The sequence below is a fragment of the Vulpes lagopus genome, chromosome 8, assembly GCF_018345385.1.
Source record: "Vulpes lagopus strain Blue_001 chromosome 8, ASM1834538v1, whole genome shotgun sequence".
NCBI lineage: Eukaryota > Metazoa > Chordata > Mammalia > Carnivora > Canidae > Vulpes > Vulpes lagopus.
The window spans coordinates 118252988-118280364 of record NC_054831.1 but is presented as its reverse complement, the minus strand read 5'-3'; the positions used below and the strand labels follow the sequence as shown (position 1 = coordinate 118280364).

The 27377-nt window shown below is 44.2% G+C and overlaps 1 long non-coding RNA gene across 1 annotated transcript; it reads left to right on the top strand.

Moving 5' to 3' along the window:
* Positions 1 to 599: 599 nt before the first annotated feature.
* Positions 600 to 26613, top strand: LOC121496606. The gene is made up of 3 exons (XR_005989281.1): positions 600 to 1493; positions 24445 to 24480; positions 24967 to 26613. It is a non-coding gene; the product is annotated as an uncharacterized LOC121496606 (long non-coding RNA).
* The last annotated feature ends 764 nt before the right edge of the window (positions 26614 to 27377 follow it).

Below are 27377 nucleotides of genomic sequence, written 5' to 3'. Positions count from 1 at the left end.
TTGCGCAAGTTACCCAGCCTCTCTGAGGTTTCAGATTCCCTTCCTTTAACGAGACCCTTGAACTACTCTTACGGAAAGGACCCAGTTGGAAGCAAGGACCAAATTCCCCACCCTCTATACCAGATGGGGTCAGGAGCCGCAAAAGAAGCGATCCAGGCTCTACAAAATTGAACTGAGCTTGGGAGGCTCCCGCCCAGCACTGCTTGGCTTGTCCCAACCCTGTGGACCGGTCAGGAGAAGGCCACGGGAGGACCCCACCCCTCCCAAAGTGATAACCGGGGAGGAGGAGGAGGAGGAGGAGGAGGAGGCAGGGGGAGGAAGGAATGTACTGATTCACCGCCCCACCCATCCCCTGCCTCTAATCTCTCTTCCGGAATTTTACAGCCCTCTCGTACGGGGGCGGAGGCGGAGGGGGCAGGGCGCCGCACTCCGCCGGCTGCTGGACACCCCCCCAACACACACACACACACACACACACACACACACACACACACACACTCCCCGGGCAATCAGCGGCTGCAGGGGAGCCCCGGAGAGTGGTGCACCGGCCCCCGGGCAGTGTGCCCCCCGCGGAGCGTGCTGGCGGGGGGCGGGGAGGGGCGAGCCCTGCGGGGAGGGAAGGGAGCCGTGAATTCCCACGGGCCGCCAGGCTCGCTCCGGCGTGGCTGCCTCTCCTCTAGCCGGTAGGAGCCGGAGAGCTGGGGCGGAACCCCGGCTCGGGCCTGAGTGCCCTGGAAGGCCGCGGCCTCCTTCAGGAACTTTCCGGCGGCCAATCAGCTCTCCGATCCCCATCTCCGCCGCAGTCAGGTGTAACTGGGTTTCAGCCAGAAACCCAGAGAGAAAGCGACTTCAGGCACTGGCAGCGACGGAGAAGGAAAAGTTTAGAGACGTAGCTCAACCACCTTAGTTTAGCTTCCTCGAGATGGGACAAGGGCGGCTCGCACAAGGTGGGGATGTGCTTGCTCCAGGCGGTAGGTGCTGAGGGCCCGCGCGGTGGACTGCCCAGAGGAGCCCTGCACCCAGGCCTTGAACCAGCCCGTCCTGCTGGGTGCAGTTCACAGCATTCTCCGCTAACCTCGAGACTTCATTTCCCCGTTTGGCAGTCAAAAAATGTAAAAGAATTTGTTAATAACTGAAGCAAGTGCTGTTGGAACTGCAACTCCCAACAAAGGGATTAGGAGGTAATGATGGCCACAGCTAACATTTACTGAGTACTTACTCTGTGCCGAGGACTGTTGTTCTAAGCATTTGATACGTATGAACTAATTTAATTTTCAAAATAATGCTAGGACATGGAAATTTTTATTATCCTTCTATGGAAACTGTGATAACAGCAAAGCCACTTGACCAAAGTCACTCAGCCAATACATGATAGAGACAGGATCTGAACCCAGCGAGGATTTTTCCAGGGCTCCACACCCTCAACCACTATGCCATCTGCTGCTCCTGATGAGAATGTGGTTGCAGTCTACCCACCTGGACATTGGATTACGGTATATGTTCTCTTCATTATGGCAACCTCTTTCAGAGTGACTTAGATTATCTGTGTGTGTATAAATGTTTAATATGTGCTCTCTGACTGTGATAATGTTTCTACACACTGAGACATCAAAGTACTAGGTTAAATGAGGCAATCAAGGTCACATTGTGAAATCGAGAAGATTCCTTCCCCAATGGTGCACAGTTGTCTTAATTCTGTCAAGTGCTATGGCCAGAATCTTGACTTCCCCTCCAAGGGGGTCCCCTTTTACCTAGTGGTAACCTGGAGTACCCATCTCCACATCAGTGATCCTAATTTGACTACTGCTATGTTTTTCAAGGATGTTGCCCTGGCCCCCAAAACATATCCCTTACCCTATCCTCAGCTGTGTGCATATAAACTGCACCATTGGAGGTTTCTTTTTCTTTTTTCTTTTTTTAAGATTTTATTTATTTATTCATGAGAGACACACAGAAAGAGAGGCAGAGACACAGGCAGAGGAAAAAGCAGGCTCCATGCAGAGAGCCCAACATGGGACTCGATCCCAGGACTGCAGAATCAGGCCCTGAGCCAAAGGCAGGCTCTAAACCACCGAGCCACCCAGGGATCACCAACTGGAGGTTTCTTACTTGGTTTCAAGCCAAGATGATAGTTCATCTTTTGTCAAAATGCAAACATTACAAGAGAGAAAAATAAACTGGATTTCACCAGCCATTTTCATGTAATGAGAACAAGATTATAAGAGCCTTCCTAAAAATGAGTTTTGGTGGAAGAGGGAGAGCAGAAGGACTATGAATCCCTGAATTAATGTCTGAAAGGACAGCAGAAATCATCTAGTGCAACCCCCCCCCCTTTTATAAACCCAGGTAAAGAAAAGGAATGTCGCAGGCCTCTCAGAGATACTGAGATTCCGAGGAGAGGAAGGGGGGACCATTGTGGGGAAGGGAGCAGAAATAGAGGCAAAGGGACAAAAGACCAGGTTAGCCTCAATATCAGAAGCCTTTCCTTCCAGTGGCAGGGGTTATTTTCCTAAGCAAGCTCTATGCCCGATGGGAGGCTTGAACTCATGACCAAGAGATCAAGAGTTGCCTGCTTCATCTACTGAACCAGCCAGGTGCCTCTCCAGTGGGGCTTTAAAAAATCTGTTCTCCCTGCAGCCTTAAAAATAATATATGCATTTTATGGTATGTAAGTTATACTTTAATAAAGCTGTTATAAAATAAGACATGCTTCTTATAAATATTTTTTAATTATAGAGATGAATATTTAATAAAGTAAAAGTCCCCCACAGTTATATCCAGAGAAGAAGCCACTTTTAACAATTTGTATTATATTGCTCCTCTAGATTTTTCTCTGCACATTCATATTTTTTTTCTGTGTATTCATTTACACATGCATGCCCACACCCGCGCTCATGGGTATGTTTAACAAAAATGGGATCGTTTCTCTTAACAATATGTCTTGGACAGTTTTCTATGTCAGTGCATTTAGATCTACTATATTCTTTTAAAGGCTGCCTACACAGTATGGATGAACTATAATTTACTTAACAGGTTCCCTAGTGATAGATACTTGGATTGTTTCCAATATTTTGCTATTACAAGCAGTACTGCAATGGACATTTTTGCACATGCATTTCGGAACCCTTTTAGGGGAATTCTGTATGACAAATTCCCAGAGAAACCGTTCCTTTTAAAACAGCATGCTTCATAAATTATCATTTTCATCCCATTCCAAGTGCTTTGACATAACAGCCTGTGCCTGATCCAAATGACATAAAGTGCTTAGGATATAGTACACATTAAATAAATGTTAGTTATTTTCATGATTATTATTGCCTTTGTTTCACAAAATCATTGGTCTGGTAGGAAGAAATCCATTCCTTCAGTCAACAATTATTGATGAGCTGCTGCCACATGATGGGCCTGAGGAGGCAAGGGTGAACAGTAGTAGATCCTGCCCTCAAGAAGTTGACAATCTCATTGTGGATGGATGTGTCAGCTGTCAATTAAAACACTGTGAGATAAGTACCACAAAAGTGGTATCCACTTTTATACCAGGGGAGATAAGGGAGCAAGTAGGAAGGACATTAACCAGTCTGAGGAAGGGCAGGAATGATGAGAAAGAAGTAACAGCTTCAATTATCCAAAGAAGTAAGGTAGTTAGTTAGTGCCCCAGCCACCTAAGCAAAGGCCAACCCACCATCCCCAAGAGATACTGATAGGACCCATAAACCAATCAGTGGTTCTCACATGTCCATCCTCAGATTGGTGCTAGTACATGGGGAAAGGAAGAAATTAAAGATAAAGTGGTAAATTTTTATATGTCAAATCTGTTGGATTTATTTTTTTTAGGATTTTATTTTTAAGTAATCTCTACACCCAATGTGGGGCTCAAACTCACAACCCCAAGATCAAGAGTTCTATGGTCTACAGCCTGAGCCAGCCAGGAACCCCTGAACTTGTTTAGCTTAAAAGAAAGCCTTTCCACTTGACAGGATGAGCACTGGGTATTATGCTATATGTTGGCAAATTGAACTCCAATTAAAAAAAAAAAAAAAAGATAGCCTTTCATTCTGAGAGTATATCCCTCCTTGTTTGGTGGGTTGTTTTTGTTTTGTTTTGTTTTGTTTTTTGTTCTTTTTTTTTTTGTATTAAAATGTTCTTTCTTTTATGAAGCAGTGGTTGTAGTACATGATAGTTGTTTTTCTTGAATGTTCTTGTCTGACCAAACTAAAAGCTGGAAACCTAAGCTCAGATACCCTCCTCATTTTTTAAACTTTTGACTATTGATGACGTCTAAAAGTCTGGGGACCTCTGAGCCAAGGGACTTCTTTTATCATTATTACTGAAGTATAATTAACATACAATGTTATATCTGAGCCAAGTAACTTCTAAGGTTCTTTCCATACCTGTGGTTATAAGATTCTCTGCTCAATAGTGATTAAGTCCCAGAGCTAAATTAAGTTTAGAATCCGTGAACCAAATCTTTTTCAACAGACCCCAGGTAAAAATAAATACATAAATACCTGAATAAGTAAAAGAAAGAAAAAACAATTTGGTACCCTCTCAAACACTTTCATTTTTTGGTTCCCAAACCACATAAGAGTGTGTCAAGTTTTCATATAGACTTGGTCTCCTGTTCCCAGGAAATGCAGCACTGAAGAAGAGAAGCCACAGAAATAACAGATAGAAGGGATATGGGAAAAATCAATTGATGCAGTTTTCACAAACCTTTAAAATAGATCAATTTAGGTGATGATGGGGTTTCATGACCAGTGGCGACAGAGCCTCTGATGGGAATGCTGGTGTTTTTCTGGCATTTCTCTGAGTGAGCTGGAAGGGGAGGAAGGTGGGGTTCCCCCCACCTTCCACTTATAAAAAAATGGAAGTGATGAAAAGCAAAAGTTTCCTGTAATGTAGTGTTAAGAGGAACAAATGAAATGCAGCTCCTCTGCAGCCAGAAAATGCAAACCCTCTGACAGGCACTGGGCAGGCCCTCCCCGCTGATGCTGCGGGCACTGGCTAAGTATTCACCACCACACCTGGCCCTGCTGTTGCCATGGCGACTTCTCACCTTTTGCATTCCTTGACTTGGGGGTTGAGAGTGGTTCAGGGCGCATTTGAGCTTTCATGTTTCTCCTTGGCTTCTGGAAAAGGAAAGGGGAGGCAAGGGAAGGATTCTAAGTTAGCTTGGCCGGCCTTGGCTGTTTGCTTTTGAGCTTATGTAACTAAAGCCTCACTAGGTGAGAGGCCTCTGCAGCAAGGGGAAGGAGTGGAAATGGCTTTGGCAGAGCCCAAAAGACCTAGGTTCAAATCCCAGCTCATCGATGAACTCCTCGTCTGGGCTGGCACTGGCAGGTACAGAGAAATGACTGAACAGCCAGAGTTGGCCCTCAGAGAGGCAGCAGTCCAGAGGGACATCTGGGTCAGCAGAGCCAATATAAGTGTCTTCTCAGCGGCCAGTGCCCACTGCCCAGAGAGATGACCTTATAGGGAGGGGAGAACCAATATGGTACCCACATAGCATTGAGCAGCACTTTTAGGAACACTCCAGCAAGGATTCCTTCCCCTTGAGCATGAAGCCATCAAATTAAGGGTGTCAAGAACTGAGACTTCCACTATGACCCCAGGCAAATTAATTCACTCTCCCAAGCCTCACTTTCCCCATCTATAAACCAAAGCTAATGATAACTACCTTAGTCTCGTTGAGAAAAGTTGCATTCATTAATATATAATGATGAAGCAAAGAGCAGAGAGACCCAAATTCAAACCTTGACTCTCCGATGCTCAATTGAGTGACCTTGGATAATTCTGAACTTTGGCCCTTCTGAGCGAGATTCCTCACCTGTAAAAGGGTAACCATAATCATACCAACTCCTAAGAATATTGCTAAAATTACACGAGGTAATGTATAGCATCAGCATGTAGCAAAATGCTGCTTACTTCTTACTAACAAGTAGAGCTCCTGCCCCAGTGCCTGATGTGTCCTAAGTCAGATACTATTGCTGTTGTTACATGGCACCTGGTTTGCTTTTGGTAAACATTCCTTTCCCAACCTTCTTCCAGGCTTCTTCCTTCTTTCCTCCAGCCACTCCACCTTTGCGCTTTCTTTAGCTTTCACAAGTGTTAGCTAGGTCTCTCCCAGGCCAAGGAGGGTGCAGCTTAAGATCCATGTCCCTCTCTCCCTCCCCAGTATCCCTTTTATCACCTTGGCTTAAGCCTCTCTTCCTGGGCTGAATGAAGGGGAGAGGGCCTGGGCCCACCCCCATGGGGCTCCCCTGAGAGTGAGGTGGGGAGAGGCAGGGAGTAGTCATCCCTGATGCAATCACGGGCTCATTGCTTGGCCCACTTCCTTCTCTTTGGGTGTTTACCAGAGCCTGGATTCCACAGGATCCCTTGGAAGTGTGCTCTGACAGCAGGGGCACGCAGCACAAGAAATCATGTGACAAAGCAGTACTGTGTCCACCTGGGCCTCATGCGCCATGGCTCAGGGACACAGGAAAGAGATACCAGGTGTGAGTCCTGAGGGAGCAGCAGGGAAGGCAGGCTCTAGGAGGGAGGGACTAATCCCTAGCTGATGCCAGGGCCAGCTTCCAGACCCAGCTCCCCGAGTCTTGATGAATAGGCCCTTTATCCTTGAACTTAGGGGGAGGGAGCCACAGAAGGGGTCTCAGGTGACATGGAGACCCTGAACAAGCTCAGAAGATCTGGTCCTGTCCTTCCCAATAGAAATCCTAGCTGGGAAGAAGCTTGTTTTCCAATCATTTGCGTAGGATCTTCATTTGGGGTGGAGGAAGCCTCATCAATATCTCAGCCTTGCTTAGGATGTTAGCAACATCCTAAGAAGCACAGGTCGCCTAGTGCTAAAGAATGGGGCTTTGGGCAGTCAATTCTTAGCTCTTCCAGCTACTGGTTGGATGCCCCAAGCAAGCCACTTCCCGTCTACCTCTCAATTTCCCCTTGTCAAATGGGATAATAACAGTAGTCAACTTCAGAGATCAAGCCGGTAGGCCCACAAAACAGTACAGGGCAATGGTAAAGTGCTTAATGACTGTTTGATATTGTTATTTTTATTCAGACCTTGGGGGGAGGCAGAGACAAAAAGCATCCCAGCATCAGCTGTTTGCTCCCAGATCCAAGCCCTAGAATTCTCTAGTGCTTAGAGAGCCTTTTTTTTTTTTTTTTTCTGAAGCTAGGGCCTCATTGTCCTTTCAATATCTAATGACTGTTTCCCAGTTATCAGGAGAGAATCTGACCTCCCCTCCCCCAGAGCTGTGAAACCAAGTAGCAAAACTTGCTCAAGTCCTGAGTCATTCAGCAAAACCGGCCCAAGGTAATCGGTGGATCAAGGAAACCAGATGCAGAGTGGGGAAAACCCAGCCACAAAGTCGGGGCCTTCTCTTAGGGCAATTCCCTCTGTTGGTCCCTAGGATGAGCTTTCACACAGGTTCCACAAATAAGACGGCACCTGATACCTGAGAGCTTCCCAGGCCCTCTGGTGCCAGAACAAGATATTGGCTGCACCTAGGTCTCCAGCCCATGGCCAGGCCTTCCCACAGAATCTTGTTTGACACAAGATCTTGGAAAAACTCTCTCTGTCCCTCCACACCCCAGTCCCAGTCCTAGGGAGAGTTGACACCTTGTCCTCCCATCCTCTCCACCCACTCATTTCTCAGCCCCTGCAACTTAAACCCAGCCACTCCACTCCCATGGCTGATCTCTTAATTGACAGACTACCTCCAGGCCTTTCCTTCCTGCCCTCTGTAAACATCAAGCACTGTTGACCACTCTATTCCTCTCTGGATTTCTCTGAGGTCATAGCTGCCTGGTTCTCCTTCCCCCTCTGCAACCAGCACTGTTCAATCTGGGTTGTTGGCTGCTCTCCATTCTTTAAAGGTTGCTTCCTGGTTCTGCTCTTAGCCCTCTTTCCTCCTAGCCTGCATTCCCTTCCAGAGTTAACCTGTGTCCAAGTGGTTAACTTCCACTGCTTTGCTGGTGACTTCTCAGTATCTCCAGCTCAGATCATCCCCCTCCCCCCCATTGTCACCTGCCTACCAGGCAGCTCTGTTTGCATGACCCCAGGCAGAGCAAAACCCATGTGCCCCAAAGTGAACTCCTTATCTCGCTCCCCCCAACCCGTTCCTCCTCCTGTGTTCCCCTGATGAATGTGCTACCTTGATGAATGACACCACCTTTTCACCCTGTTACCCAAGCCAGAGGCCCCATCATCACACTGGCCCCCTCCCTGCCCTGCCCACAAATCACTCTACTCTTAACATCTTCTCAATCTTCCCGATTCTCTTCCATCTTTATGGTTTCTGCTTCAGTTCATGCCTTCACCATGACCTGAAGCCTAAATTTCTATGTCTTATAAATGGGATCTAGGCCTTAATTTCTCCCCCATTTGTACTAGACTCATCCTGGAGTGTTTGCCCAGCTACAGTCCTTTTTCTAAGGACCCACTGTTGCCCACAGACCTTGCTGATGAGGTCCCCCAAACCCCCATGTTGACCTCACTGAAGCCTGCCCTGCTAACACCTGAACATTTTGAACCAGAGATGCACATCTGACCCAAGTTGAGTTGAATTCTATCTCCTTGGATTCTTGTCCAAATGTCCCCAAGGGTTAAATCTGTAATAAAAAACTAGTGCAATAATCTAAAGAGACAATGGGGAATGGGTGATTGTGGCAAATGGAGAGTATGTGTCTTGTCTAAAGGTAGCAGCTGCTACTCTGCACTAGCAGATGGTTGCCATGGGAATATAAGCCCAGACTTGTCAGATATTCTGATTTTCCAGGGTTTTTTTTATGTGAAATTTACCAATTTTTAAATTTTGGGCACTAATTCATTCTTTTAAATGCCACTGGCTAAGCATATCTTGTGCATGATATTTGGCCTACCGGGCTGCCAATTTGTAATCAGCACCAGGGAGTCAGGTTTAGGCACCGGACCCAAAGCTGGAGACAGCCACTTCCTGCCAGTGTATGGAGAAGCAGAGAAAGCCCTCTGCATATAGAGAAAAAAGCCTGTTCCCGTTGGCTTCTTGCCTCCGATATGCCACATGCCCACATTTCCTGTCCCAACATCTCCTGCCCTTCTTTCCAGACCAGGGACTATATAATATAGTTATGGGCTCTGATGTCAGACAGACTTGGGTTCAAGTGCCAGCTCTGCAACTCTTCAGCTGTGTGCCCTTGAGCAAGTCACTTCATCTCTCTGAACCTCGGTTCCTTCCTCTGTAACATGTGTTATGTGTTTAATAGGGTTGTTATTGGGATTGAAGAAGCTATTACTCAGAAAGCCCTGAGCACAGTAAAGCACCCAGTAATCAGTGAATGAATGTTAGCCAATATCATCATTATTGCTATCAGCAGCAGTAGTGTCTTGCCTCCCAGCCTAGCCCTTGTTCCCAGAATGCTTCTTTTTTAAAGATGTTTTTTTCTAAAAGATTTTATTTATTTATTCATGAGAGACACAGAGAGAGAGGCAGAGACATAGGCAGAGGAAGGAGCAGACTCCCTTCAGGGAGCCTGATGCAGGACTTGATTCCAGGACCTTGGGATCATGCCCTGAGCCAAAGGCAGATGCTCAACCATTGATCCACCCAAGCATCCCTTTTAAAAAAGATTTTATTTAATTATTTGACACATATAGAGAAAGCACAAGTATGGGTAGGAGCAGAGGGAGAAGCAGATTCCTTGCTGAGCAGGGAGCCCTATGTGGGGCTCAATCCCAGGACCCTGAGATCATGGCCAGAACTGAAGGCAGACACAAAACTGACTGAGCCACCCAGGTGCCCCCCACACACACCCCTAAATGCTTTTTTGTCTGTATAACTCTCTGGGCTTTTACCATTTGCTCTTATTACATATCACTATTTTATCTGCCTGGTATATTGTAAACTAGAGGGGAAAAACACATTTTATCTCTCTTTATATTGAGTAAAGAAGTGTATGTTTTGTACACGATAGGTGCTCAAGAGACATTTATTTGTTGGTACACTACTGGAATTTAGGCTGTGGGAAAATAAAGACCTTGTCTCTGATTCAGTTGTGTAGCCCAGCCCGAGCCTAACACAATGCTGAGCACATATAATACCCTCCATTAGGGGCGCTTGGGTGGCTCAGTCCGCTAGGTCTCCAATTCTTGATTCCTGCTCAGGTCATGATCTCAGGGTCCTAGGATTGAGTCCTATGTCAGAGTCAGCATAAAGTCAGCTTAAGATTCTCTCCCTCTCTCTCTCCCCACCGCCCCACCCCCAGTTCTTGCACTCTCTTTCTCTCTAAAGTAAATAAATAGAATCTTTTTTAAAAGCCCTCAATTACAGACGCCTGGGTGGTTCAGTGGTTAAGTGTGTCTGGCTTTGACTCAGGGCTGATCCCGGAGCATGGGGATCGAGTCCTAGATAGGGCTCCCTGTGTGGAGCCTGATTCTCCCTCTGCCTGTGTCTCTGCTTCTCTCTTTCTGTGTCTCTCATGAATAAATAAAGTTTAAAAAAAAAAACCCTCAATTAACATATATTGAATGAAAGAATGAAAGATATCTCTTCACATTCCACCAAGATTCTTTATCCTTGGTGGTTAGTGGTACAAATCTCAATCCACTGTTTAAAACAGTAGGTTCTGGGGATGCCTGGGTGGCTCAGTGGTTGACTATCTGCCTTCAGCTCAGGGCATGATCCTGGGGTCCTGGGACTGAATTCTACATTGCTCCCTGTGCGGAGCCTGCCTCTCCCTCTGCCTATGTCTCTGCCTCTGTGTGTGTGTGTGTGTCACGAATAAATAAAATATTTAAAAAATAAAAATAAATAAAATAAAACAAGAGGGGGCAGCCCCGGTGGTGCAGCAGTTTAGTGCCACCTGCAACCCAGGGCGTGATCCTGGAGACCCGGGATCGAGTCCCGCGTCGGGCTCCCTGCATGGAGCCTGCTTCTCCCTCTGTGTCTCTGCCTGTCTCTCTCTCTCTCTCTCTCTCAATGAATAAATAAATAAATCTTTAAAAAGTAATAAATAAAACAATAGGTTCTGGAATCTGTTTGGCTTTTTTTTTTTTTTAATTTATTTTACTAAGAGAGCATCGAGTCCCACATCAGGCTCCCGGCATGGTGCCTGCTTCTCCCTCCTCCTGTGTCTTTGCCTCTCTGTCTCTGTCTCTATCATAAATAAATAAATAAATAAATCTTAAAAATAACAACACCCCATTTTCCCTTTGGGGGACTATCCTTCTCCCCTTAGGGCTGATGCCCCTTCAGCTCTGGGAATGGTCCTGTGACTCTGGGCTAGCCAATCAGACGCAGCTATCCCCTGACTATTGTGATTGGCTCAGGATGGGCTTATAACTCAATCAAAGCCAATCAGAGCCGGGGCTCTTGGAAAGGAGAAATACGCTTTCCACACCAGAAGCTTGGTCAGGAGAATATAAGGAAAGAGCTGCTAGTGATCGTGCTACCACCGTGAAGAGAAAGCTTCCTTAGTAATGACACAGGAAAAGGTCTGAGGAAAGAAAAGAGATAGGTTCCTAACATTTTTTTGAGCAAGTGGATCTAGCTGTGCCTGAAGCCAAGCCCTTGACTATTCTGTTAGAGACAGTAAATTCGTCTGTTGTTGCTGTTGAAGGCATAGTGGACATAGACGTACACCTTTATGGGAATTTGCCAAGACCACAAAGATCCCCTTTCTCTAAGAACTGCCTCCTAATTCACAGACTAGACTAGTCACCATGTTTGTACGGTGGAACTCTTACACAGGCCACAACTGGTTGGGCCCAGAAAAGGACACGTATGGCTGCATAATCAGATAAATTCTTTGTCCTAGGGATTTGGTTTAGGGCTGAGAGAACTGCATGCTTAAACTGAGGGATGAAAAATTGGGAGCTGGGAGAAGGTCACATTCACAGAGCAGCAGAGATGATCTGCTGAAGGAGAATGAGGCTGCCACTCGCATGGAAGACGAAGCTGGAGGCCATGTTTTCCCAGAGATAGAGTGGAAAGAGAGCGCAAGAGAGCACTGGCTGCTTCCTCATCCCTCCTGAGACTAATTACTTCTCCTCTTGGGTTCCATGAGATTTCTCAGTGTTCATAATTCTCTCCCCTGCCATCCCAACCCCCCTTTTTTGAACTTAAAATAGCTCTAGTGGTGTTTGTCTTGTTTTTAAAGATTTTATTTATTTGAGAGAACATGAGCAGAGGGGGCAGAAGGAGAGGGAGAAGCTGACTCCCCGCTGAGCAGGGAGCCTGACAAGCAGCTCAATCCCAGAACCCCGGGATCATGACCTGAGCCGAAGGCAGATGCTTAACCAACTGAGCCACCCAGGCGCCCCTGTTTTATTTTTACTTGTAACTAAATGGTGTTCAGACAACCATCCCAGGAACAAGTCTGCTGCTAAGCATCCTGTTCACTTGGCTGACAAAAACCCTGGCTCCCTGAATTGAGACAACTTCACATCCAATTACTACCTGTAACTGTGGCCCAAACACCTGGATTCACTAAACTGGCTTCCTCTTTTGTAAATTGGGAATAATAATGCCTACCATACTGGATTGTTGTGAAGACTAAATGAGATTAAGTGGAAAGAATAGCTTAGCACATTTGGGGGTACCAAGAAGCCATGTAATTGGTGTGAGCTGAAGGCAGGAGAGAGACTGGGTACAAGCCTAGAGCCAGTTCACTGGTGGGTCCCACACCGGACTAACAAAGGAAGCTTAAAGGTGCAGTCTTTCTCCCCATCAGCACCTTTTTCGTCTCATTTGTACCAATTTTTCAAAAGCATTGAGGAAGAAAGGAATATCTTTGTTTTTAAACGTGTCCATTCTGGAACTCTATTCTAATAATATAGTCAAATAAGAGAAAAAAATATATGCATAAGAATGCTCACTGCAGTAGTGTTTATATTATTTTTTTTCAAAAAAAATTTTTTTAATTTTTATTTATTTATGATAGTCACAGAGAGACAAAGAGAGAGGCAGAGACACAGGCAGAGGGAGAAACAGGCTCCATGCAGCGGGAGCCCGATGTGGGATTCGATCCCGGGTCTCCAGGATCGCGCCCTGGGCCAAAGGCAGGCGCCAAACCACTGCGCCACCCAGGGATCCCCCAGTAGTGTTTATATTAGAGAAAAATTAGAAGTGACTTAAATATCCAATACTGTGTTTTGCTTAGATGACAGTACATACATACATACATACATACATTTTTAAATAAAAAGTAAACATGGAATAGAATGAAAAATGTTATGGATTTAATGCAAAATTTGTCTGAATTTTAAGGTAAGGGCCCAATATGTCCAAGAAGTTTGTCCCATTGTCTTACATTCCAGCACCATGCACACTGTCTCACACACCAGCCACCCAGCAATGCATTCATTCATCTTCTCTGCCTTTGGGGTAACTTGAGTGGAAAAATTTAAGAAGCATTTATGTAAGTACAAGTCCTGAAGCCTCTAACATTAAAGGTATTGACAAGGATAAATGTCCACAACATTTTCCAAGTAAAAAAGACAGTTTTCAAAAATATTGCAACATTTGTAAACAGTAGTTATATCATGCCATGGGATTTCAGGCAATTTTTTTTCTTCTTTATATTCTTACACATTGTTTGAAATTTTAAAAATGTATGTATTATATTTATGTGAAAAAAATAAAGCTATTTTCATGGGGCAGAGGAGGTTACTTTGATTTTATTTTCTCCTATATCGCCCTCGACACACGTTCTACCAGATTTCCTCTAACATATCTTTCTTCCTCAAGAATAAAGAGGTTTTCCTGGCTGCTCAGTTCTCCATGAAGCTGCTCCAGACAGAAGCCGCTTGTATAGGGAAAGAGCCTGCCTGTCGGGCAGGAGTCCTAGGCAGCTGACTACTGCCCTCTCCTGGTCAAAATGGATCAGAGCCTGATGTAGCTAACACGACGTACCCAGTGCACCCTCCAAGGTCATCCCCAGAGGTACGACTTCTGGCTACTCCTGCAGTCAGCAGTGTGCTGCACATCAGTATCAGTAGCTCAGCACCTCATCCCAAAACATACTATGACCTGGGCATAACCAGGCTTAGCCTAATGACTGCAAACCCATCTGAACAATGTTGTCCATCCACTCCAAGCCAGAGGATCCTGGGAGATGCTCTATTCCAACTGCTAGAGCAAGTGATGGAGAGCTTTCCTGTCTGCCAGAAAACACTGATGGGCTTGGGATTTGAGAAAGTAGAAGACAGGATTGCAGGAGGACAAGCTGATCATAAAATCCCTTGTCCTTGTATGGTTCCTTTCACTTTTTAATGCATTTCCTGAAATAGTATAGCATGTACAAATAAATTCATACAAGGATGTCTGCTGCAGAATTGTTAATAACGACAAAAGGCTGGAACAATCTAAATATCCCTCTGTGTGGGAACATTTGGACAAAATGGAATAGGATGCAGCTGTTTTAAAAATGAGGTGGTTAAAAAATGAGGTGGTTCTGGGGGCACCTGCCTGGCTCAGTTGGAAGAACATGTGACTCTTGATCTCAGGGTTATGCGTTTGAGCCCCACGTTGGAGATTACTTTAAAATAAATAAATAAATAACCTTTTAAAAAATGAGGTGGATTGGGCAGCCTGGGTGGCTCAGCGGTTTGGTGCCGCCTTCAGCCCAGGGCGTGATCCTGGAGACTCTGGATTGAGTCCCACGTTGGGCTCTCTGCATGTAGCCTGCTTCTCTCTCTGCCTGTGTCTCTGCCTCTCTCTCTCTGTGTGTGTGTGTGTGTGTGTCTCTCATGAATAAATAAATAAAATCTTTAAAGAAAACAAAAACAAAAAATGAGGTGGATCTGTACATGCTGCTATAAAAAGATTTCCAAAATTCATTAAGTTAAAAAAAAAAGCAAGATGTGGGGCACCTGAATGGCTCAGTTGGTTGAGCATCCAGTTCTTGATTTCAGCTCAGGTCGTGATCTCAGGGTCAAGGGAATCAGGCTCCACACTGAGTGTGGAGTCTGCTGGAGATTCTTCTCCCTCCTTCTCCTTTCCCCTACCTGAGCTCTCTTGCTCTCTTGCTCTCTCGCTGTCTTGCTCTCTTTCTCTCAAATAAATAAATACAATCTTAAAAAGGAAAAGCAAGATGTATCAGAATCAATAAGTGTGAGTATATGTGTCTGAAATAAGGATTTGTATAACTGCAGAAATAAGTTTTTAGGTATATAATCAGAAGGTAACAGCAGAAACTAATAATCATGACTGTCTCTGGGGAACGAAGGACCGAGGATCATGGCAATAGGAGGAAGGACTACTTCCACTATATCTTTTTGTAACATTAAATTCTTTACCAGGTACATGTATTACTTTTTCAAGATAAAATTTTAATTTAATAATTTGTTTTTTTAAAAGATTTTATTTATTTATTCATAGAGACACACACAGAGAGAGGCAGAGACACAGGCAGAGGGAGAAGCAGGCTCCATGCAGAGAGCCCAACGTGGGACTCGATCCAGGGTCTCCAGGATCACGCCCTGGGCTGCAGGCGGTGCTAAACCACTGCGCCACCGGGGCTGCCCAATTTTTAATTTTAAAATAATATCTTTCCAAAATAAGCTTGATATAATGGCATCAGAAAGACTTGGGTTCAAAACTAGTCTCTGATATTTACCAATTGTATGACCTTGAGTAAATCACTCAGCTACTCTGAACCCCAATTTTTTCGTATCTACAATGGAATTAGTAACATCAGTCTCATGGCATTATTATGAGAGTTAAAGATAAGCATTTAGCCTCAGGACAATCTTGTTGCACACCTCCAGGGGGCACTATTCACATTACTTTCTGCACAAAGGCTGCCTCCTGGAGATGAACATTATGATGCCCTGTTGAAGGTGGGGCCTGATATGCAGTAGATGCAGGGAGATAAACTTATATTTTCATATATAATTTCATTTTAAGTGGCCATCTCTTCAAAGAATTTTATACCTAAAGAAACAGGAATGGATCAGCTGCCAAACTTAGCCTGAAACATAGGTCTCCAAATTCCTACTCCAAATTAAAAGCAAAACACTAGGGAAATTAGCCTAAAGGTCATGAGTGAGAAGGAAGACAGGATAAGAGGTGGAGATCAGGCACCTAGATTAGAAGGTAAGAAGTAAAACTATTTCTATTTGCAGATAACATGAACTTATACATAGAATATCCTAAGGAATACAGACATACACCATTAGAACTAATAAATAAGTTCATCAAATTTTCAGGATACAATATCAATACACAAAAATCAGTTGAATTTCTATACACTAGTGTCTTTGTCCATTCAGGCTGCTAGGATAGAATACCATAGACTGGCACAGAAAAACAAAAATTGATTTCCCACAGTTCTGGAGACTAGAAGTCTGAAATCAGAGCTGGGCCATCACAGCTGGGTTCTGGTGAAAACCCTCTTCCAGGTTGCAGATGGTGATTTTCTTTAGGGTCCCTTTTATAGGGGTTCTAATAAGCCCATTCATGAGGGTAGAGCCTAATCACTCTCCTAAAGGGCCCCCCCCTTCCTAATACCATCACACTGGATCCTAGGATTTCAACATGAATTTTATAGGGACATAAGCATTCAGTCCCTAATAACTAGTAATAAGCGATCTAAAAATGAAATTGAGAAAATAATTTAATTTATAATAACAACAAGAAGAATATACTCAGTAATAAATTTAACAAAAGAAGTACAAGACTTATACACTGAAAACTACAAAATATTGTTGAAAGAAATAAAACAAAAAAAACAACAACTAGGGGCTCCTGGGTGGCTCAGGCATTTAAGCATCTAACTCCATCTCAGCTCAGGTCTTGATCTCAGGGTCATGAGTTCAAGCCCCACATTGGGCTCCATGCTGCGTGTGGAGCCTGCATAAAAACAAAAAATTTTTAAAAATAAAAAGGCGGGATCCCCGGGTGGCACAGTGGTTTGGTGCCTGCCTTTGGCCCAGGGCACGATCCTGGAGACCCAGGATCGAGTCCCACGTGAGGCTCCCGGTGCATGGAGCCTGCTTCTCCCTCTGCCTGTGTCTCTGCCTCTCTCTCTCTCTCTGTGACTATCATAAATAAAATTTAAAAAAAAGAAGTTTAAAAAAATAATAATAAATAAATAAAAAGGCTGAGGCCCCTGGGTGGCTCAGTCAGTTAAGTATCCAACTCTTGATTTCAGCTCAGGTCATGATCTCAGGGTTGTAAGAGTCCCACATCAGCTCCACGCTAGGTGTGGAGTCTGCTTGATTCTCTACCTTTCTCTCTGCCCTTCCCTATCCCTCTCCTTAAAAAAAAAAAAAAGAAAAGCCTAAATAAAGGGAGGGGGGTGTCTCATTCTCATGGATTGGAGTAGAACAGATGACATTGTCTCTCAAAATCTCAGCTGGCTTTTTTTGTAAAAATTGACCAGCTAATCCTAAAATTTGTATGGAAATGCAAGGGACACAGAATAGTCAAACATTTTTTTGTTCTTAAAATTTATTTATTTTAGGGTGACTGGATGGCTCAGTCAGTTAAGCAAATGCCTTTGCCTCAGGCCATGATCCCAGGCTCCTGGGATTAAGTCCTGCATCAGGCTCCCTGCTCAATGGGAAGTTTGCTTCTCCCTCTAACCTTCCTCCGTGCTCGGGCTCTCTCTCAAATAAAGTAAAAAGTAAATCTTAAAAACAGATTTATTTGAAAGAGAGAGAGAGGGGGGAGAGAGCTTACACACTAGGGGGGACAGAGGGAGAAGAGAGAGAATTTCAAGCAGACTCCATGCTGATCGCAGAGCACCATGCAGAGCCCAATCTCATAACCTTGAGACCATGACCTGAGCCAAAACCAAGAATCAGATGCCTAACCAACTGCAACATCCAGGGGCATCCCTTAGTCAAAAAATTTTTTTCAAAACATAGTATATAGCCTATTACTTAGCTAAAATAATGTGTGGTACTGGTGTAAAACTAAACATACAGATTAATGGAATAGAAATGAAAGTCTAGGGGATCCCTGGATGGCTCAGCGGTTTAGCACCTGCCTTTGGCCCAGGGCATGACCCTGGAGTCCCGGGATCAAGTCCCGTGTCGGGCTCCCAGCATGGAGCCTGCCTCTCCCTCTGCCTGTGTCTCTGCCTCTCTCTCTCTCTCTGTCTATCATAAATAAATAAATCTTAAAAAAAGAAAGAAATGAAAGTCTAGAAAAAACCCTTATATTTATGGTCAATTAATTTTAGGCAAAAGTGTGAAGACAACAATGGGATATCCATGGGTAAAAGAATGAAGTTGGACCCCTTACTCACATCATATAAACAATTTAATTCAAAATGCATCATAAGAGACAGAACATAAAGACTCCTAACTCTGGGAAACGAACTAGGGGTGGTGGAAGAGGAGGAGGGCGGGGGGGGGGGGAATGGGTGACGGGCACTGAGGCGGACACTTGACGGGATGAGCACTGGGTGTTTTTCTGTATGTTGGTAAATTGAACACCAATAAAAATTAATTTAAAAAAATGCATCATAAGCCTAAGCTAAGAGCTAAACCCAAAAACTCTTATAAGAAAACAGGAGTAAATCCCCATGACATTGGATCAGGTAATAATTTCTTAGATGTGACACCAAAAGAAAAAGCAACAAAGGAAAAAAAAAGATAAACTGGACTTTCTAAACATTAGAAACTTTTGTGTTTCAAAGGACACCATCTCTTGATGGTGATAAGATAACCTACAGGGACACCTGGCTGGCTCAGCGGTTGAGCATCTGCTTTCAGCTCGGGATGTGATCCTGTGATCCCAGGATTGAGTCCTACATCGGGCTCCCTGCATGGAGCCTGCTTCTCCCTCTGTCATTCTCTCTCTCTCTCTCTCTCTCTGCCTCTCATGAATAAATAAATAAAATCTTAAAAAAAAAAAAAAGATAACTTACAGAATGGGAGAAAACATTTGCAAATCATATACCAAATAAGGGACATGTATTTAGAATACATAAAAAAGTTTTAAAACTCAACAACAAAAAAACAAATAGTTCAATGTAAAAATGGACAAAGAGGGGTGCCTGGGTGGCTCAGTTGGTTAGACTTCTGCCTTCGGCTCAGGTCATGATTCCAGGGTCCTGGTATCAAACCCGACATTGGGCTCCCTGCTCAGCAGGGAACCTGCTTCTCCCTCTCCCTCTACCTGCTGCTTTGCTTGCTTGTGCTCTCTGTCTCTCTCATTCACTGTCAAATAAATAAATAGAACAAAATAATAAATAAATAAATAAATAAATAAATAAATAAATAAATAAATAAATAAATATAATTTGAAAGACATTTCTCCAAAGGAGATAAACAAATGTTCAGTAAGTACGTGAAAAGATGCAAAGATGCTTGAAATCAAAACTACAGCGAGATACCAATTCATATCCACCAAGATGGCAAAAAAAAAAAAAAAAAAGGAAAGAAAAGACAGTGACAAGTGCTGGTGAAGATGTAGAAAAATTAGAGCCTTCATACAACCTGTACATTTTTTGTGGGAATGTAAAGCAGCGCAGCCACTTTGGAAAACTATTTGATAGTTTCTCAAAATGTTACACACAGAGTTACTGTATGCCCTAGCAATTCCACCCCTAAGTATGTACCCAAGGGAAATGAAATCACATCCACACAAAAATGTGTATATGAATGTTAATAGCGCCAGCATTCACAAAAGTCAAAAAAGTGGAAACGACCCAATGTCCATTAGCTAATTAATAGGTAAACAAAATGTGATATATCTATACAATAGAATATCATTGGGCAATAAAAAGGAACGAAGTACCGACACATGCTACAAAACGAATGACCCTTGAAGACATTATGCTAAATGAAAGAAGCCAATCCCCAAAGTCATGTATTTTATGATTCTATTTATATGAAATGGCCAGAATAATCAAACCCATAGAAATAGAAAGTTGATTAGTAGCTGCCAAGGGTTGGTGGGGGTTAGGGGCTGACTGCTAATAAATATGGGGTTTCTTTTGGGAGCAATGAAAATATTCTGGACTTGTTCGACTCTGTGAACATATTTAAAAAACCACTGACTTGTATACTTCAGAAGAGTGGTTTTTTGTTTTGTTTTGTTTTGTTTTTTAAGAGTGGGTTTTATAGCATGTAAATTATATATCAACAAATATACTATTTTTTTAAGTTGGGGATTGTTACATGGGAAATACTCATAGCTTCCTCCTGATGTTTCCCTTCCATGGAAAAGACATCCATTAGTGCCATACTCTTGGCTTCTCTCTGCCTGCAACTCACTCCTACCCTAAAGGAGAGAAGTTATGTAATTGATCTGTGTATTTGGAATAAAGAACTAACATATGAAGCTCCTCTCTTTCTGAAGGAAGCATTCTCCCTATTTCTCTCCGCCTTAAATTTTGCAACATCAAGCATTGCCTGTGAATGGATAGTTAAGTTGGGCTAATTCTGGGGTCAACATTAGGAAGCACCTACCCACAGACAAAACTCTGACATCAGCTTTGTCAATACTAAGGCTGCTATTTTGGTCTCCACATGCCTTATTGCCTCATCTTATTTCTCAAGTGGCTCAGAACTTTTTGAAGCAAGGAGGGTGCTATTCATTGACTCCCTAAGAACCCCAGGCTGATAGGAGCTCCATCCAATAGCTACTTGTAAATCACAGACATTGAGTTTGGACAGGTAGCATGGAGCAATGGGATGAGTCAACAGACCTCATTTCTCCCTCTAAATTCATTCATTCATACATACATTTATTCAAAAAATATTTAAGTACCTAGCATGTGCCAGGTATTGCTAAAGGAGTTGGAGAGTTAGCAATGGAAAAAAAAAGTGATCAAAACCCTGCTATAATGGAGCATATATTTTAGTGGGAAGACTGACAGTAAACCAGGATATACATTATTTTAGATGATGGTAAATCCTTTTTTTTTAATTTTAAAAAATTTTTAAAGATTTTTATTCATTGACTCGTGAGATACACAGAGAGAGGGAGAGAGAGGCAGAGACACAGGCAGAGGGAGAAGCAGGCTCCATGCAGGGAGCCACAACGCGGGATTCGATCCTCGGACTCCAGGATCATGCCCTGGGTCGAAGGCAGGCACCAAACCGCTGGGCCACCCAGGGATCCCCACCCCCCTTTTAAAAGATTTATTTATTTATTTATGATAGAGAGAGAGAGAGAGAGAGAGAGAGAGAGAGGCAGAGATACAGGCAGAGGGAGAAGCAGGCTCCATGCCGGGAGCCTGACGCGGGACTCGATCCCGCGACTCCAGGATCGCGCCCTGGGCCAAAGGCAAGCGCCAAACTGCTGAGCCACCCAGGGATCCCCAGATGATGGTAAATCCTAAAGAGAGAGAAAAAAAAAAACACATAGAGAAGGAGAATAGGAAATATCAATGTAGGATGTGAAATTTTGGAATAGAGTATACAGGAAAGGCCCCAGCAAGCAGATAGCATTGGAGTAAAGACCTGATACAGGTCTGGAAGCAAGTCTTGGTATTTGGGGCAAGAAGTTCCCAGGCAGGGTGATCAGCGCATGCAAAGGCTGTGAAATAGAAGTGTGTGGTCTAAGGAAAAGCAAGTGCAGGGCACCTGAGTGGCTGAGCGTCTTCCATTGGCTCAGGCCATGATCCAGAGTCCTGGGATCGAGTCCCACATTGGGCTCCCTGCAGGGAGCCTGCTTCTCCCTCTGCCTATGTCTCTGCCTCTTTCTGTGTCTCTCATGAATAAATAAATAAAACCTTAAAAAGAAAAAGAAGAGAAAATCAAGTGTAGCAGATTGATGGTGGGGAGGGGAGACTGGACAAGGTTAGAAGTCTTGGGAAACCGCCTTGTAGCTCAGCGTAAGGACTTTGGCTTCTACTCATCAATTTCCCCACTGAAGCATTTTGAGCAGAGGGCTGACATCTGAATCCACTGAGAAAAGATTAAAGAGGACAAAGGCAGAAGCAGGGAAACCCATGACAGATGATGATGGGTTGGACTAGAAAGGGAACAATAGAGACAGTGAGAAGTGGTCAATTCTGCACATATTTTGAAGAAAGAGCTGACCAAATGTGTTGATGGGTTACAGCTAGTGTGTATGAAAAAGAAGTCAAAGATAACTCAAAGTTTTTGTCCTGAGCAACTGAAAGATAGAGTTGTAATGACCTGAGCAGATAGAGGGGGGTGGACATCAGGAAGTCAGTCTTGGACATGTTCATTCTCAGATGGCCATTGGACATTCAAGTGCATGTGTCTGGTAGGCAGTTGGACAGGTGAGTCTGGAGTTCAGGAAAGAGGTTCCTCCTACTTATTAGCTTACCATTCAGCTGTTTGTTAGCTTCATGACCTTAGACAAGTCACCTAACTCCCAGAGCCACACTTGACTCTTGTGTCAAATAGAGATAAAAATGGCAGCTGTGACACAAGTTTGTTATGAGGGCTGAATTTGATGGTTAGTAAAGTAACTGGTTCATGGGACATTCTGAATCAATGGTCACTATTATTAAGTTCAATTAAACATGCAGTAGTTGAATGAAAGATACATCCCCTACCCTCAATCCCAATGGAGAAAATTTGGCCAACCCTCTCAACAAACAAACTTGCAGGTAACAAGAGTTCTGTGGGGGGATCATCAGGTCCTATCACCTGGTTGGACAAAGAGAATAAAGGAAGAGCCAAAGATAATGGACAACAAGCTTCAGGAAGGAAGAAATCCAGGGAACTAGAGAGTAAGCCAGAATGTCTATCTGGTCCTCACAACAGCTAGCCAGGAAATGCTGAACTCACCAGGCCTCTACCTCTCACTTCCCCAATAGGGTAAACCCCAATCACCCAGGGAAATGTTCAAAGCTGCTCAGAGGGAAAACACCGATACAGTGACACTCATCACATCACATTCCCATGTCTGTTCTCCCCGCTGCTCTCTTCTGATTAGGTCCTGTCCCCTTGTCAGGACTTCTCTGGTATCTTGATGGCCCTGAGTCTGGTTCTTCTCAGCTTCTGGGCAACAGGGTATTAGCTCAGAGACCCTACACAACATCAAAGAACCAAAAATGGCAAACACTAAGGAGACACTTGAACCAACACGAAAAGAAAAGGCAGAGAGCATAAGGAGAGAGAAGGTACCTCTGAGTTCCCAAGAGCCCAGGGGCTGTGCTAGGTGCCTTCAGGACTGAGCTGTGGCAAGAATTAAATATGAGACCATATAAAGCATTGTCAAATAGAGATAAGCTCCGGCTTGGCACACAGTAAGGGCACAATACATGTTGGCTGCATTATTTTTACTACGTCTCTTTGAATCCTCACAACAATCCTGGCAAGCTGGGCTCCAAATTGAGAGGTAGATTGTCTATTGATGCATGCTCTTGTGTCAGACAAATCTGGGTTCAAAGTCCAGTTCCATCTAGACTTGTGACCCTGGGAAAGCTACTTTACTTTTCTGAATCTTGGTTTGCTTATCTGTAACATGGGAAAGATAATGGTACCTGCCAAACAAAGATTCATCTAAAAACCTGGGTCCAGGACCTCATATTCAGGAACTTCTCAATAATCATTAGCTATTCTTAGTGCTCTTGGAAGAGAGGACACCAAAGTTCCAGAGGTTGGGTCGCTTATCCAAATTTACACAGCCAAGTAGAATAGACTCTTGTAGTTTTACCTTACTTGGCATCCATGCCTACTTTTTTGGTTAGAGTATCTTTACTTTCTTTTGGAAACAGCCCTCCTCCACACTCAAGCCATGTGATTTGGGTGTGGTTGACACCTCTATTTCAAGCTCCAGGGTCCAGTATGTGACCCAGGTCTGGCCAGTTCCTTATTCCACCCCTCTGGTCACAGAGATTGGTTTGAGAGTGGACTTGTAAACCATACTGAGTCAATGAGAATGCTGGAACTTCATTGAATCCATTGGGAAAGAGATGAACCTGATTTTGGACTTAACATAGGGAAGAGATTAGCTTGGAACTGCTGGGGGCTGCTAGGTGAAGAACACGCCTGCAGGCAAAGCAAATCTAAAGGAAAGAGGGTTGAAGGATGAGATGAGGCTGAAGCCTGAACACTTTGAGCTCTTGCCTAAATGCTTGAACACATATATCTAAAGTCTATACCTTAAGTTTCAGGCACAGGAGGCAATAATTCACATTCTTTCTCTTTCCCTAAAGTCAACCAAAAGATCCTTATTTGACAAATGTATTCTTCAGGGTCCCAACTGAATACAGATGGCTTGGTCAAGTTAGAGTCATTTGAAGAGGGTTTATTTATAACAGTATAGGTGGCTTAGGAGAACCACAAGAGATAGCACAGTGACCAGGGGCTAGTGACGACTGAGAGGCTATCACCACCCCTAGGCTCTAGGGACAGGGGAGAATTAGTCACCTGAACCAGAAGAGGGAGCTTTCGTAAAGGGACCTCCATAAGAAGAGCAGGAACTGTCAATCACACTACCAGCCTGTGGAGGTAGCAAGGGGAATATACCATGCATGACACATCTCTCTCTCTCTCTCTCTCTCTCTCTGTCTGTCTCCATCCAGACTCCCCACTGGCTGAGCCCTCCCAGAAGCCAGAAGGTAAAGGAGATCCTGCCAATGCATCAAAACAAGTCAGACCCAGAAGAGAATGAAGTGTGGCTCTGAAGAGCAGACAGGAGATAGGGGGCCAAACAGGAAAGCTACACAGCCTGATCTGGCTGTCCCTCCCACAGTCCCACAATGACCTCTTGGAAGCTCAGATGAGTGCTAAAACTCTCATAGTTTGCTTTGGTCTTTCCCATACAGTGCTCTCCCCGCTTGCATAGAGAGGACCCCAAATGATGGTGTAGAGGAGATAGGCACTCTGAGCACCTGGGAAGAAGCCACTGACTAGCCCTATTACTTGGGAGGGAGAAAAAAAGCCTCTGGCCCAGCTGCCCACATGTCCAGGAAGTCCTGAGCTGACCCTTAAGCCCTTACCCTGCCAGTTCCCTTGCCCCCACAGAAATCTGTCTGCTGGTCGGTTTGGCCCCAATCTCAGGCAGCACCAGACAGCAGCTCTGTGACTTCCTTTTCTCTCCATAGGAGACGTCTGTTCCCTTCTGCAGCCAAGCCTGAGAAGCTTCTGGGATTCCCCAATACTGGCAGAGGCCCAACAGTGCCCTGAGGACAGGGCTGAGCTGCATCCAAGTATCTCACTTTGGTCACACAGAAACCTGTTCCCTCTTCTTCCTTCCCAAAACACTCACCCTAATCTTCTACGCCAAAATACATTCCTCCCTACCTCTCAAATCCAATTAAAACCTTCAAACCTCCTCGGAAAACTTTTTTCATTAATTTGCCTAATTCTGCACTCTTCTGCTATTATGATGATGATCAGAAGTGCTTCTGCATGTACTATAACTAATAATAACAATTCATATTTACTGAGTGTGTTCTCTGTACCCATGACTGAGCTATCCAGGAACCATCTCACGTCATCCTCACAACCACCTTATACAGTAGATACAGTAGGTGCCATCAATAGAGAATATGTTGTGATTGGCACCCCTTGGATTACACCATGAGGCAACCTGAGGAACAATTACTTTATCCATTTCTATAGAAGAGACAACTGAGGTTCAGAGAGGATAAATCACTACTTTAAATTCACACAAATAAGCAAAAGGTGGAGAGGAGATCTAAACCCAGGTATGGCCAACTGCAAAGCCCATGCTCCTAACACTGAACTGTTTTACTGTGTCTCAGAGGTAGGTGGTGGCTGGAGGAGTTCCTGAATCTTCTCCAAAACATGGATGTACATGGGCTGGCATAATGGTCAGTGAACCTCACTTCTTATGTACAGCAAATCCATACCATGTACATTATAAACAATGCAATCTCCCAAGATTTTTTTTAAAAGATTTTATTTATTCATGAGAGACACAGAGAGAGACCAGAGACACAGGCAGAGGTTGAAGCAGGCTCCCCACAGGGAGCCCGATGCGGGACTTGATCCCAGGACCCCAGGATCATGACCTGAGCCAAACACAGATGCTCAACTACTGAGCCACCTGGTGCCCCAATCTCCTAAGATTTTACAGCAAACACCACCATCATCTCTTTATGTTTAGCCCACTTGGCTAACCATAACTCTAACTCTGACTCCCAAGTCCCAGTGAAATGTCAAACACTTGAAATAATTTCATTAATAATGTCAGTGTGAGATTAAGAACTCATTACAGGCTAGAGCCCCTGGGTGGCTCAGTCGGTTAACATCTGCCTTCAGCTTAGGTCATGATCTCAGGGTCCTGGGATTGAGTCCCATGTGGAGCTTCCTGCTTAGCAGGGAGTCTGCTTCTCTCTCTTTCTCTCCCTCTGCCCCCTTACCCCCATTTGTGCTCGTTCACATGAACACTCTCTCTCTCTCTCTGCCTCTCTCTTTCAAATAAACAAAATTAAAAAAAGAGAGAGAGAACACATTACAGGCGAAATACAGAATACAAAGGAACCCACTAGAGGTTACTGGTCAGACACTCAGGTATTAGCCTGCTGCATTTCCTGCCACCAGTAAAGGCATCTTGAGTCACTTGGAAACCCGGCCTTGCTTTCACTTCCTTTGTGAAATGTCCCTGTGGTATTTCCCTCTCTACCCCATGTAAAGAAGTGTTTTTACATTAATCAATTTATTTAATTCTCACAACAACAGTATAAAATAAGTACTGTTCTTGTTTTCATTTTATATGTAAGGAAAGTAATGCACAGAGAGGTTAAGTCACTTCCTCACACAGCTAGTAAGTAGAAGTGCTGGGATTTGAACACTCGAGTCAGCCTCCTGAACTTGTACTTTTAGTAACTGCTACTCCTTAGTTTAACATAAAGCTGAATGAAGATAATTAGAAAATCCATCAAACATGCAAAAAGAGCTGTGTTTTTTGGTTTTTGGTTTCTGGTTTTTTGGTTTTTGTTTTTTTCAGAATCTATGAGTTCCAGTAACAGAGAGGGGATCTCCTACCAGAATGTGTGGCTGGTTGGATTGGCCAAGGAAGAAAATCTGGAGAACAGTGAGATAAAGAACAGCCATCACAGCCTTTAGTGGGTCAGGCAGATGAATGTAAAGAAGAATCAGAAGAATCAGAACTTAAAGAAGATCCATGGCCAAGGGCAGCCCTGGTGGTGCAGTGGTTTAGCACCGCCTGCAGCTGGGGGTGTGATCCTGGAAACCGGGTATCCAGTCCCACATCAGGGTCCCTGCATGGAGCCTGCTTCTCCCTCTGCCTGTGTCTCTGCCTCTCTCTCTCTCTCTCTCTCTCTCTCTCTCTCTCTCTGAATAAATAAATAAATCTTTAAAAAAAAAAAAGATCCATGGCTGAGAATGTGTGACAAACCCTCAGACTAGCAAGGGTATAAGGGTATACCTGAGGATGGTGGGCTGGATAGAGAATCAACTGGGAGGGAAAGTCAGAGGAAGGATCTAGCAAAGAGAAGAGGAGGAGCTCTTCTATGTTTCCTTCCTT